Source organism: Pseudophryne corroboree, chromosome 2 (genome assembly GCF_028390025.1).
Source record: "Pseudophryne corroboree isolate aPseCor3 chromosome 2, aPseCor3.hap2, whole genome shotgun sequence".
In the NCBI taxonomy this organism is placed as follows: domain Eukaryota; kingdom Metazoa; phylum Chordata; class Amphibia; order Anura; family Myobatrachidae; genus Pseudophryne; species Pseudophryne corroboree.
Genome location: NC_086445.1, coordinates 676,775,010 through 676,788,672, shown reverse-complemented (window position 1 = coordinate 676,788,672; position 13,663 = coordinate 676,775,010). Strand labels below are relative to the sequence as shown.

The following is a 13,663-nucleotide window of genomic DNA, read 5'->3' as shown; positions in this document are numbered from 1 at the left end:
TCGGATTCCGCAGGATCCCCATGGTGGTTCGTTAGCATCCAGTTTTCACAGTTCTTCATCCACGTCCTCAAATCATCCAGCATCAAGTTTTCACAGTTCTTCATCCACGTTTTCAAATCACCCAGCATCCAGTTTTCACAGTTCTTAATCCACGTCTTCAAATCATCCAGCATCTAGCTTTCACAGTTCTTCATCCACGTCTACCAATCATCCAACACCCAGTTTTCACAGTTCTTCATCCACGTCTTCAAATCATCCAGCATCCAGTTTTCGCAGTTTTTCCTCCACGTCTTCATATCATCTAGCATCCAGTGTTCACCGTTCTTCATCCTCGTCTTCATACCCTCCAGCAACCAGTCTTCATAGTTCTTCAGCCTTGCCACTGCATCATTCTACAAACTCGACTTCACAATTCTTCAGTCTCGTCCTTATATCAACCTATGAACATTCTTCACAGTTATACAACCTCGGCCTCATATCCTTTAGTGACTTGGTTCACAGCAGTTTCCCAGTCCTGAACTAATTAGCCGCAGCTCCCTGCAGTCTCATTCATATCTGTTGTTCTCAATAAATATATGAAAAGGAATTACCTTCGTCCTCCTTGTTTCCAGCACTCAGGGGCATCTGCTCCTTCGGTTGGACTGAGTCCAACGGATCCACAAACACCACCTACCCTGACATATATGCATATGTGTGGGGAAATTTGCATGTGGAGGAGAGTTTATTTGTGAATATTCGGGTATGTTATATATAGGAGCGGGGTACGTATTATACAGGAGGCTGTATATATGTATATTGGGGAGGGGTATGTGTATATATGGGAATGCCGTCAATATACAGGCTGTCGGGATACCGGCGTTCAGGAGACCAATTCCGGAATCCCGACAGCTGGTGAAATACTGATGCCCGGAATCCCGACAAATGCTGGATATTCCCTCTAGGTTGGTGGCGTGGACCCAACCGAGTGGGAATATCCAGTGTTTGTTGGGATTCTGAGCATCAACATATAGAACTGTGTCAAGCAAATCGAGTCTTTGGACTCAATGCGTGGCGAGGGGACTCTGGCAGATGGGATGCCGCAGTCAGTAAAGTGACAGCTGGCATCCTATCTGTCGGGTTATCATATGTATGTATGGGAAGTTTGGTGGTGGACGCAGTAGGCCTTTCGCTGTTGAATTGCAACTTCATTCATGCACGCAGTGCACGTAAACATGCGTGAGGATGTGTGTGTGTGTGTGTGTGTGTGTGTGTGTGTGTAACACAGTTGGCTCTACTGTGGCATAACATGTATAAGGGGCTGTACTGTGGTGTAATGTGTATAACTGGCTCAACTGTATTGTAACATATATAAAGATTTCTATGATGACAATGTGTAAAAGGGGCTCTGCTGTGGAGTAACTTGTATAAGTGGCTCTACTGTGGTGTAACGTGTATAAGGGGCTCTACTGGGTGATGTAATGTGTATAAGGGGTACTATTGTGTGATGTAATGTGAATAGCAGATAGTACTGTGTGGTGTAATGTGAATAGTGGACCCCACTGTTGTGGTGTAATGTGAATAACAGACACTACTGTGTGGTGTAATGTGACTAACGGACACCATTGTGTAATGTTATGTGTATAAGGGGCTTTACTGTATGGGGTAATGTGACTAATGGACACCACTCTGCAGCTTAATGTGTATAAGGGATACTACTGTGTAGTATAATGAGACTAACAGACACTAACGTGTGGTGTAATGTGAATATCGGACACCACTGTGCTGTTTAATGTGAATAGCAGGCACCACTCTGTGGTGTAATGTGAATTGGTTCTATGTTGTGGCCACGCCCCTTCCACATGAAGACTCGCCCCTATATAAATTCAACTAAGGGGCGCCAACATATATATCTGCTTACCATAAAAACTAGGCATGGGCCGGCCCTGATTGTATGTATGTAAACGCTAGAAGCCTTACAGGTAAAAAGGGGGAACTAGAATTCCTTGCAGCAAACAAACAGTATGATATTATAGGCATTACTGAAACTTGGTGGGAGGAATCCCACGATTGGACAGTCGATCTTGAGTGTTATACGCTGTTCAGGAGAGATAGATTAAACAAATGGGGTGGAGGGGTATGTCTTTACTTAAAGCCGTTTTTAAAACCTGATATATGGGAAGATATTCACGAGGGGACTATAAGTACTGTTGAGATGTTATGGGTACAAATTGCATGTGGGGGGGAAGGAACAAAAAAGATAGTATTGGGGCTATGCTACAAGCCACGTGGTATTTATGTGTAAGATGAGGAAAAGTTACTGAAGCAAATTGAAAAAGCAGCAGAAGCAGGAGTCAGAGATGTAATAGTGATGGGAGATTTTAACTATCCGGAGATAAATTGGATAAATGATTCATGTGATACTGCTAGAGGTAATATGTTTTAAAACACACTAAATGATAACTACTTACCTTCAACTAATTGAGGAACCAACTAGGTACAATGCAATCTTAGACCTGGTATTAACTAACATTGGGAATTGATATCAAATATTATAGTAGGGGAGCCCATTGGAAACAGTGACCACAATATGGTCACATTCAATATCAGTTTTCATAAGCAGTCCTATATTGGCTCAACTAGGACTCTAAACTTTAGCAAAGCCAACTTTGACATGATGAGGAAAGCTTTAAGGGACACTGAATGGGAAATTTTGTTTTAAGGAAAAAAATACTACAGAGAAATGTGAGGTATTAAAATCACTGCTCGTTAGTAATACTCGCAAATTTATTCCCATGGGCAGCAAACAAAGGACTAAAAATTCCAAACCAATGTGGCTTAACAATAAGATTAAGGAACTAATTGGCAAAAAAAGGCGAGCATTCAAAAAATACAAATCAGATGAGTCATTCCAGCACTATAAGGATTGTAACAAAATATGCAAAAAAGAAATAAGAGCAGCTAAAGTAGAAACCGAAAAGCTAGTAGCAAAGCAAATCAAACCCCCAAATTTTTGGAAAATATATCAATAGCAAACGATTAAAGAAGGAGAGTATAGGCCCTTTAGAGGACAAGCTGGGAGTCTTAATTAAAAACGATAATGACATTCGTACAAATTAAATGAGTTTTTCTTATCGGTATTCACAAGAGAGGACCAGATGCAGGGATTAAAACACAATCTTAACAAAGATAATGGGCCGAATGTAAAGGCCCATATAGACGGACCCTTGCGGGAGAGATGTGTGCTTAGCATCTCTCCCGCCGCTCAGAACAGCGCGATCTGTGCTGAGCGAGCGGTAGGAGACGGGGGTGCTCAGCGGGTGAAGTGAGCGACCCGCTAGATTGGCCTGCACGGCAGGCCAATCTAGCACGGAGCGATCTAGCTGAAAATCTAAGCAATCTAGTCAGATTGCTTAGATTATCGCTCCGTGTATAGATTATTGCTCCTTTATAAGAGTGAGAGTTTGAAAAAGTGAGATATTTGGTAAGGTTTTGCAGTTTTTTTTTTTAAGTGGCGATCATTTACAGAGCAAGATCAACCTGGTTGCCACTTTAAAAAAAAACTGAAAAACCTTACCAAATCTCTCACTTTCTGAAACTCTCACTCTGTTCTATTTGGCATAATGTCTCACTGCTAAGTGCTTATTTAAGTTAGAGGTCTGTGACCGATTATAAAAAATATTAACATTAATAAGTCACCTGGTCCCGACGGAATTCACCCAAGGGTTCTCATGGAGCATCATTCTGAACTAGCAAGACCGCTATTTTTGATCTTCAATGACTCACAACAGGCATTGGGGGGGTCATTCCGAGTTGATCGCTCACTAGCAGTTTTTAGCAGCCGTGCAAACACTATGCCGCCGCCCACTGGGGAGTGTATTTTAGCTTAGCAGAAGTGCGAACGCTTGTGCAGCCGAGCTCTGCAAAAACAGTTTGTGCAGTTTCTGAGTAGCTCTGAACCTACTCAGTGCTTACGATCACTTCAGCCTATTCGTGTCCAGATTTGACATCATACACCCGCCCAGCGAACGCCCAGCCATGCCTGCGTTTTTTCAGATATGCCTGCGTTTTTGCAAACACTCCCTGAAAACGGTCAGTTGACACCCAGAAATGCCCCCTTCCTGTCAATCTTCTTGCGGCCATCAATGCAAAGGAAAACTTAGCTAGAACCTGGGCACAACCACAAAGAGCTTTGTACCGTACGTCGCGCGTGCGCATTGCAGGCCATACGCATGCACATAAATGACATTTTTTCACCTGATTGCTGCACTGCGAAAATCGGCAGCGAGTGATCAACTCGGAATGACCCCATGGTTCCCAAAGACTGGCGTATAGCGGAAGAAGTGCCGATATTCAAAAAGGGAAGTAAAGCTGAACTGGGTAATTATAGACCAGTTAGTCTTAAATCTATAGTGGGGAAAGTACTGGAAGGTATTCTAAGGCATGCTGCAGTTGGATCCGGCGGCGGGACTGCCGCACATGTGTGGGCGCCTGCATAGGCGCCCATGTGTAGTCTCCTTCTGGCTGAACGGGACCTGCTTGGCCGCTATGTGTGGCCCTAGCCTTACATAGGCTGGTTTTCCAATTGTTCCTCTCCCCAGGCATGAGTGGCACACTGCCAGATGCAGTTGAGCGATTATTCTGGTAAGTGCCATGACGCATGTGTACACGGTGTGGATCACTGTGGAGTATATTGTTTATGCTATGTATAAGTTGTTCTGTCTGTGCCACCTTAAAGCACTCGTGTGTAACATGTGCAATGACATGCACAGCTCAGTGTTTTCACATCACCAATACACTGATAAATAACAGTGTGCTAAGCATCTGCAGAACAGTGCATATTACATTTTCTATGCGGCCCACAAAGTTCTAGTTACACCCCTGATTGGAGGCCACACTCAGATGGAAAATCTGCACCTATCATAGGGCATGTGTAAGTTTCGATGGTGTGACCAATGATGGCATCTAAGGACGGACCAAGTGGTATTACAGTGTCCAAAGATGCTCAAAGTGGGCGTCTCAATCCTTGCACATTTAAGCACAGACTTGTTCACCAGGGGAAGAACTGGTTATAGCACTAACATATAGATGCAGATGCCACTATGACAATAGACACTAAGCAGTAAAGAAATACCATTATCAAGGTCATTGGATTCTGGGTTAGATTGTCCATTTTTCTGTGGGCTTGATTCACAGATGTACATTCACTTGGTTTGAGATTTGCGCATGTGCAGAGTCTGCGTCTTCTGATGCAGATTTACTGGCCTCCGCAGCTTGATTTCACCAGGCATCCTGAGTAACCTCAGAGTGACTCAGATGTCCGTTGGTCATGCATGAGGCAGCAGCAGATCACAGAAGACTGCAGTGGGCCTTTTTTTAATTTATGACGCCTCCTGTTGGCTTTTGAATATTTTCGCACCATCGCAGCATGCAAAGACGCAGTGCAATTAGCATCCAACTCTGAATCAGCCCCGTGTTTGGAAAGTGATATGCTCTTCTCTCTGTATGACTGTGTACAATACATTGTCCTCTCTGTAGTATAGCCCTGATGTGCTCTGATGATATCGGAGGGCTCAGATTGCAGATTTACAATCCTGACATTATTAGGAGTCAAAGTTTACAGAATATTACAGAACAGGATGTAAATGCTGGCACAGACGGCACCTACGTAAACTCCACCTGTCTCCAAGCCAAATTTGCTTTAAGGGAGGTTCCAGGATGTCATTGCTGAAGGCATGAATTTATTTATAGCAATCTGTATAAGCATTCCTACTGGTTGTGTCTGTAGTTGCTGTCTGTATAGAACAATTAGCCACAGGCTGAGCACCGCTGTTTTATCAGGAATACTGGTACTGTAAAAGTTTCATTTATTGTTAATATTCAATACAAATTATTATGTCATTTTTAGGAGTGTTCCATTAACAACATGTAAACATGTTGAAATACTGTATATGGAGTCAGACAGTTCCTCCTCTTGTTTATCCAATAGAAGCACCTTTACTCCTGCAGAATGATGGGTTGGCTGAAGACCTTTCTACTTAACAAGAAGCACAGCCAGAGTTTGTTTTGAGATGTGGAATAGGCTCCTGCACTCACTGTACAATGAATCATTATGTTTCCTTGTGAGCTTAAGGCGTTCAGTAGCCCAGAGCCCAGTGCTTCTGTATATGATGCCATTGCCATGTTTGATCAAGTTCAGTTACTTGCAGAACAAGTCATACACATCAAGTAGAATAAGGATTATTGGGTGTTGTTCCGAGTTGATCGCTCGCTAGCAGTTTTTAGCAGCTGTGCAAACGCATTGTCGCTGCCCACCGGGGAGTGTATTTTCGCTTTGCATAAGTGCAAACGCCTGTGCAGCAGAGCGCCTGCAAACATATTTTGTGCAAAACAAGACCAGCCCTGGACTTACTCTTCGTGTGCGTTGATTCTAATGTTGGAGGGTTTGCTCTTGACGTCACACACCCGCCCAGCGTTCGCCCAGCCACGCCTGCGTTTTCCCAAACACTCCCTGAAACGGTCAGTTGACACCCAGAAAAGCCCCCTTCCTGTCAATCTTCTTGCATTGCGCCGTGCGACTTAAAGCTTCGCTAGAAAATATACACCACAGTGGGAATGCAGTTTAAAGGCCCCCTACACAGTACAATTTTTTAAACGATATTGCAGTTTTCGACCGATTGGAATGACAAATCTTTTAACCACTTAACTGACAATTTTCCCCCCCAAACACTGCTCCAAAATTGTTGGGGGGGTTTTATGAGTTAAATTAGGTGAAGAACATGAATTTAACCTATAAACGCTGGTTTACTTACAGGACTAAAAAGCATATACCTTAAACGCACTTGATACACTTTAATATTGAGCTGCTGCGGCCGCAGTAATTAGCCTTTCACCTTTAAATTATTTACAAACCTTACGTACACAAGGGCGCACAGTATATGCACTCTGCGTATGTACGCCGAAAGGGCGTAGGGACTACACAGTTTGCGTACACAGGCCTATACGCTGTTAGCACAATGCAGCAGCCCGAGTGGCTGTAAATACACTTTAAACCTTAGCAAGGAAATGGATTACGACACCAATTGTAATTCAAAACTAGGTTGGGGTCTAACCCACCAACGGTTCTTTACTTGCAGGGGGTTACAATAACAAAACAATACAATACAATAGAATAATGGCTACAGTCAATGGTACATACTTGTTTGATTTCGCCTGCGCTTCCCAGTCTGGTCCTCGGTCATCAGGGTAGATGACCTTTAGAGTCTGTGTTAGTGACCTGGCATGCAGCTGGCTCTTTTATACAATCTTCCAAAACTTAGCACAATGGATACTGTAATCTCTTTGTCCATTGGACACAGGGATGGTCATTTACAGTACAGGAGAGGTCATAGGTTGGTTTGAATAGGTGGGCGATGTCTGTTCCAGATGCACTTGTGGGTGGTCTCCTCTGGGTTCCCGCCGCATAACAAATGTACAGTAAATACAGTTTATATTCATATTCTGCTCCCTCGTATAACTATTAGCAGGAGCGTGCGATCTTCTGCAAACCAACACCAGAATAATGTCCTTAAAATACCCTACAGCTGGATACCCAACACCACCTTATAACCTTGTTCTGTCCCCTCCTATCCTGTAAAGGTGAATCCCTTTTTCTGATACCATTTAAACTGTTGTAACTTGCTGGTGTGATGGAGGGAGACTATGTGTACATTGTGCACTATTTGGATTAAATATGTAATGTGTTTTGATGGCTTTTCCATGTGTTCACAAACTCTACCGTAAATACTCATACTACGTGCTAATGCGCAGGACCGCGGGAGCGACCATATGCAAACTGCGAATATGTGCACGCACGGCAGAACAAGTACACGCACGGAGGCCATCTGTGTGTAGTTTGTACGTGATGTGTGTATTGCAATATTTTTCGACTTCGACACTCCACCCTTTGGCAGTCACCAATAACTGCCACTACCTAATCAATAAACAGAAAAATATCTATACAATATATATATACAGAAGCTTGGATGATCGGGGGAGAGTTGTAGGTGGGATATGTATGACCTAGTGGGATAGTAAAAGCATGTATGTATGAATCCATGTCTGAGGGGCATGTATCATCGTGCCGTATATGTTCTAAATAAGCTTCGAGGTATTGCAAAGTATACATTAAATCCTTCTCATCCCGTATTAAGGGTATGTAAATGGGCCAACAAACACTACCGAGCTCTTTTCTGCTTTTTGTTCCAATAAATGGGGTGCACATTTAGTTGATGATACATGGAGGGGGAACATATGTGAGTGCTAGTATATGTGGATATCACCTGTCGACTATGTATGACATTAACTGGAAGTTGAAGAGATGAAGATAAGACACATACATACAAATACATTCACATAAACATTTTGGGTAGGGCTGACGTCTTTTCCGGTGGGATGTATCTGGGCAGAGGGGGAGACGGGTGAAAACGGGTGAAAAGAAACAGGCCATGAAATTCATTTGCAATCCTTATCATAACGCTGTCTCTATGGATGGATCATAAATTAAATCTGCTGCTGTAACAGCGCCCTCGCTCCTTAGACTCATCAATTTTGTGCCGTGCTTGCGCCGCGTTAGAATTTGAACACACCTAAATATCAAACCAATAATTATGATGACTCCCAGGATACAAAGGAGAAACTTCCCCACACTCATAATGACATTTTGAGCCCACTCTCCTAAACCTGAGAACCATTTGCGTGGGTTCAATCATGAGACCCAGCCGGTCAGTTCATTACTCACAGTCGCTAAGGTAAGGTTGTGCTTCCTCCTGAACTCCCACTTCAACTGCAAGATCTCGTCCATCTTCTGATCAATGATCTCCATTGGGTCGTCAGTGCTGTTCGTTATATATGTACAGCACTTCACACCATATTGAGTTGCCAGGGTAACACAGTACCCACCTGTCACGGCTGTGACATAATTAAGAACCATCCTGTGCTGAATCAGTTCCTTCTTGTAGGTTTGTAACTCTCTTCCCGTATACCTGAAGGCGTCATCATACATCTCAGTAATATTATCTATCAAGTTCGCTAGCGCATGGATATACCTATAATTTATAGTTCCTCTGGCAGTACGGGTAATGTCTAATGCGAGAAGGAACTGAATCCCGGTGGATTTGTGGATCAAATCAGAGGCTGCGTGCTCTGCCCTATCTATGAGGTGTCTCTTGATGATGTGTTCATAGTGAGTATGAGTATAAGGAGCCTGAGCACTGCGGTGAACGTCTTTCATTTTATCATGGGTTATGGTCATGACCTCTGGTAGTACTCTCCCAATATAACACAATCCCTCTGAGCTCGGGGCAAGCCACTTGTACGCTTTCCTCCCACATATGAAATAGGCATCATCTGGGAGAACATAAGGGACAAAATATAACAAATTTTCTAAGTAAAGAAACCAATCCCTAGTTCTCCCATCTGCTCAGTAAAAGTATCGGGCTGGATGATATGGGCACAATACCCCGACAATACTTTTCTAACCCACATGGTCTTGCTTCCACGGGTATACCTATACCGAAAATACTTCCCACTGTTGGCTATTTGGCGTACAAGTTCAGAGTCTATGGGTATCCTATCAGCTCTGTGTGAAAAGGTCATTGTCTGGTTATTCCACGTCACTTCCCAATTTCCCGGTTTTCGGTAATTGGAAATATTAAAACACAATAAGGACCTGTCTACATGATACTGGTGGAGCTTCAAACTAGGGGGCCTAGAGATATTGAATTTCTTGTCCACCGGTCTCCCACCCCGTAATTCGAGTACCTCATCTATTGCTAAAGGGTATGGTACTAATCCTGACTTACTCTGACCTTGAGGTACCTGTGAGCACACCCAGCATTCTGTCTGGTTTAAGACCTTACCCACTAGTGAGTGGTAATCACTCAACGGATGGCGGTCCATGTCAATATTAAGGTTGGACTGACATCTCTGGATGCACCCATCCTCTACTATATTCTCACAATTCCTACAAATACAATATTCATCAGACAATAACCCTTCACAGTGCCTCCGAGCTGCATGACTACCAGAGCGCTTACTGATACCAGCCTTTACTCGAGTGATGTGCTGCTACTGAGATCCTACAAATTCGTACTCGCCAGCAGAACCCATTCCAGATCCCCGCTCGACCTCTCTGGGACGCTCACCAAAACGAATTGTCCTGATCAAAAACAGAATTACTAGTAGAACCCGAAACGCAGTCTCTTGTGATCGATCCATTTTGTTAGGGGAAAGAAGGAAAATAAGAAGGAGAAAAGAAAGGAAAATGCAGGGGGAGGTGAAAAAAAAAAGAAAATCGTGCGACAACCGTTCTAGATCTTGCTGCTCTCCGTGCTCAGGTGCCTTCCTCTCAACTTTCCCGGAACAAACACTCCAGTGTTACGAGATTCTCTACACTCTGCTTTTTGTCACGAGTTCTCTCCGGGTCAGCGACCTTCTTGCAGTGGGACGAGTGGACCCAAGTCTCTCTTTCGGCGACCTTCAATGCTGTCGTGCTGGTTAACAAGACTTGATATGGTCTTTCCCACCTGTCTATGAGGCAACCTGAGCGTAAGAAATTTCGAATCATCACATAATCCCCAGGCTCAATGTTATGACAATTACTGTTCGGTAGGTCAAGAATCACCAGCTTTAGATTTCTTTGTTGATTTCTCAGCTGCTGGCTCATCCCAACCAAATATTTCACAGTCACTTCATTATTACATTTCAAATCATCCTGGGGGTCTATCATTACATGAGGTTGTCGACCAAAAAGAATTTCAAAGGGTGATAAGTTAAGTGGAGACCTGGGAGTGGTTCTGATGCTGTACAACACTAGTGGCAAAGCTTCTGGCCACAACAATCCAGTTTCAGCAATTACTTTGCTCAGCTTGTTCTTAATGGTGCTGTTCACTCTCTCTACCTTTGCACTTGCCTGTGTCCGGTCTGGAGTATGCAGCTTGCTATTAATTCCCACCAGTTTGCACATGACCTGAAAGACTTCACCTGTAAAATGGGTACCCCTGTCACTTTCAATCATTCTACGGATACCATATCTACACACAAATTCCTGCACAATTTTCTTTGCAGTGAACGTAGCAGTATTTGTGGCAGCAGGGAACGCTTTTACCCAGTTGGAAAATACATCAATACAAACTAACACATATTTAAAATTCCTACAGGGTGGTAACTGTATGAAATCGATTTGTATTACCTGAAAAGGTCCGTCTGTCGGAGGGATATGGGATGGCTCTGTTGGTACTGTCTTTCCAATATTCTTCCTCAAGCAAGTAAAACATGTCATTGCTCTCTTACCTGCATGAGAAGAGAATCCTGGCGCACACCAGTAGGCTCTTACCAACTTGCACATACCCTCTTTGCCCAGATGAGTCAGACCGTGTGCCGCCTCAGCTAGACTTGGAAGATATGCTCTGGGGGCCACCGGCTTACCATGTCCACCTGTCCACAGTCCTGAGGACTCCTGGCCATACCCGTTTGCCCTCCAGACTGCCTTTTCCTGTAGGGAACACACATTTTGCATTTCAATTTAATTGTTGTGTGTTGATCGTGTTAAATGTCATCAGTGATGTGATGTTCGTTTGTATGGGGGTGCTTGCTGCTGATTTAGCAGCTTCGTCTGCCCGGCTGTTACCAAGTGAAATTGGGTCTTGGTTGTAAGTGTGTGCTTTGCACTTGATAGCAGCCACTCTGTCTGGTTCCTGTATTGCTGTCAAAAGTCTTTTGATGTGGGACGCGTGCGCTACAGGTGTGCCAGCTGCCGTCATGAAATTTCTGAGGCGCCATAGGGCCCCAAAATCATGCACCACTCCAAAGGCGTACCTAGAATCTGTGTATATAATAGCTGATTGGCCAATTCACACGCTCAGGTTAGGGCGACCAACTCAGCAACTTGTGCTGAGTGCAGTGGGCCCAGGGGTTCAGCTTCTATGATACCTTCGTCATCTACAACTGCATATCCAGTCCCCAAGTCTCCCGATTCTGTCTGTCTGTGGCAACTACCGTCAGTGTAGAAGGTAAAGTCTACTCCTTCCAGTGGGTTGTCATTGATGTCAGGTCTCGCTGTGAAAGTCTGATTCAGGTATTCCATACAATCATGCGTATCAGTATCTGCACTAAATCCTCCTTCACCATCATTCTCATCCTCCACCCTTTGTGCCTGTCCAGGCACACTTGGCAAGTAAGTTGCAGGATTTAGTGCGCTGCATCTCTTAATGGTGATGTTTTACCGGGGCTATCAGTGATAATTCCCACTTTGCAAACCGAGCAGATGAGACATGTCTGGTTTGGGTGGAGTTTAGTAAGGCTGATACTGCATGAGGTGTATGAATGGTCAGGTCATGTCCTAACACTACGTCCTCGCTTTTACTTACCAGCAAAGCTATCGCTGCAACACTTTGCAAGCAAGTGGGGAGAGACCGCGCTACAGTGTCCAACTGTGCACTGTAGTAAGCTACCGGTCTGCTGGCATCACCATGTCTTTGTGTTAAGACACCTGCCACGCACCCAGCACTTTCAGTACCGTACAATTCGAAGGGCTTCTCATAATCTGGCACACCTAATGCAGGTGCCTGTGATAGGCACTGTTTGAGTCTCTCAAATGCCAGTTCGGACTCATCTGTGTGAGAAATCCGTTCCGGTTTGTTCGAAGAGACCATTTCTTGCAAAGGTAAAGCCAGTATAGAAAACCCTGGAATCCAGTTTCGACAGTACCCACACATTCCAAGGAAAGTGCGGATCTGTTGCTGAGTTTGTGGCAGAGTCATGTCGCAAATCGCCTGTTTTCTATCAGCAGTGAGGTGTCTAAGTCCTTGAGTCAAGCAATGTCCCAATTATTTGACCCTGGTCCGGCACAACTGCAACTTATCCTTTGAAACCTTGTGTCCCGTATGGGAAAGATGAAACAGCTGTTTCGTGTCTTTCAAGGACGATTCAAATGAGTCAGAATACAACAATAAGTCATCAACATACTGTATTAGTACTGATCCACTCTCAGGTTGAAAGGATTGTAAACAGTCATGCAAAGCCTGGGAGAAAATACTTTGGCTGTCAATGAAACCTTGGGGAAGACGAGTCCAGGTGTACTGTACTCCCCTGTATGTAAAGGCAAAAAGGTACTGGCTGTCAGGGTGAGGAGGGACAGAAAAGAAAGCAGAACAGAGGTCAATGACGGTGAAGAATTTTGCAGTAGAGGGAATTTGCATGAGGATGACAGCTGGATTGGGCACTACGGGGAATTGGCTCTCAACTATATTGTTTACCCCTCTTAGATCCTGCACTAGCCTGTAACCCCTCCCCCCACTCTTTTTCACGGGGAAGATGGGACTATTGGCGGTGCTGGACGTCCTGACTAGGATGCCCTGTTGTAGCAGCCGCTCTATGACGGGGTACACTCCTAACTCTACCTCTGGCTTCAGAGGATACTGAGGGATTTTTGGAACTATCCTACCATCTTTTACTTGTACTACTACTGGAGCTAGATTCGCCATCAATCCAGTGTCTTGTCCATCTTTGGTCCAGAGGAGACCCGGTATTTGCGAGATTATTTCCTCTACCTTTGATGGACACTTGTCTATAACAGTAGAATGCGACATTAGCCTTTGAGGGGTGTCAAGTGTATCTTGCACTTCTTGAGCATGGTTCTCAGGTATAT

At 44.2% G+C, this 13,663-nt stretch overlaps 1 protein-coding gene across 2 annotated transcripts in view; it reads right to left on the bottom strand.

Moving 5' to 3' along the window:
* MFSD4A (major facilitator superfamily domain containing 4A) overlaps positions 1–13,663 on the bottom strand; it is a 314,229-nt gene that overhangs the window by 182,654 nt on the left and 117,912 nt on the right. The gene's annotated exons all lie outside the window — the stretch shown is intronic.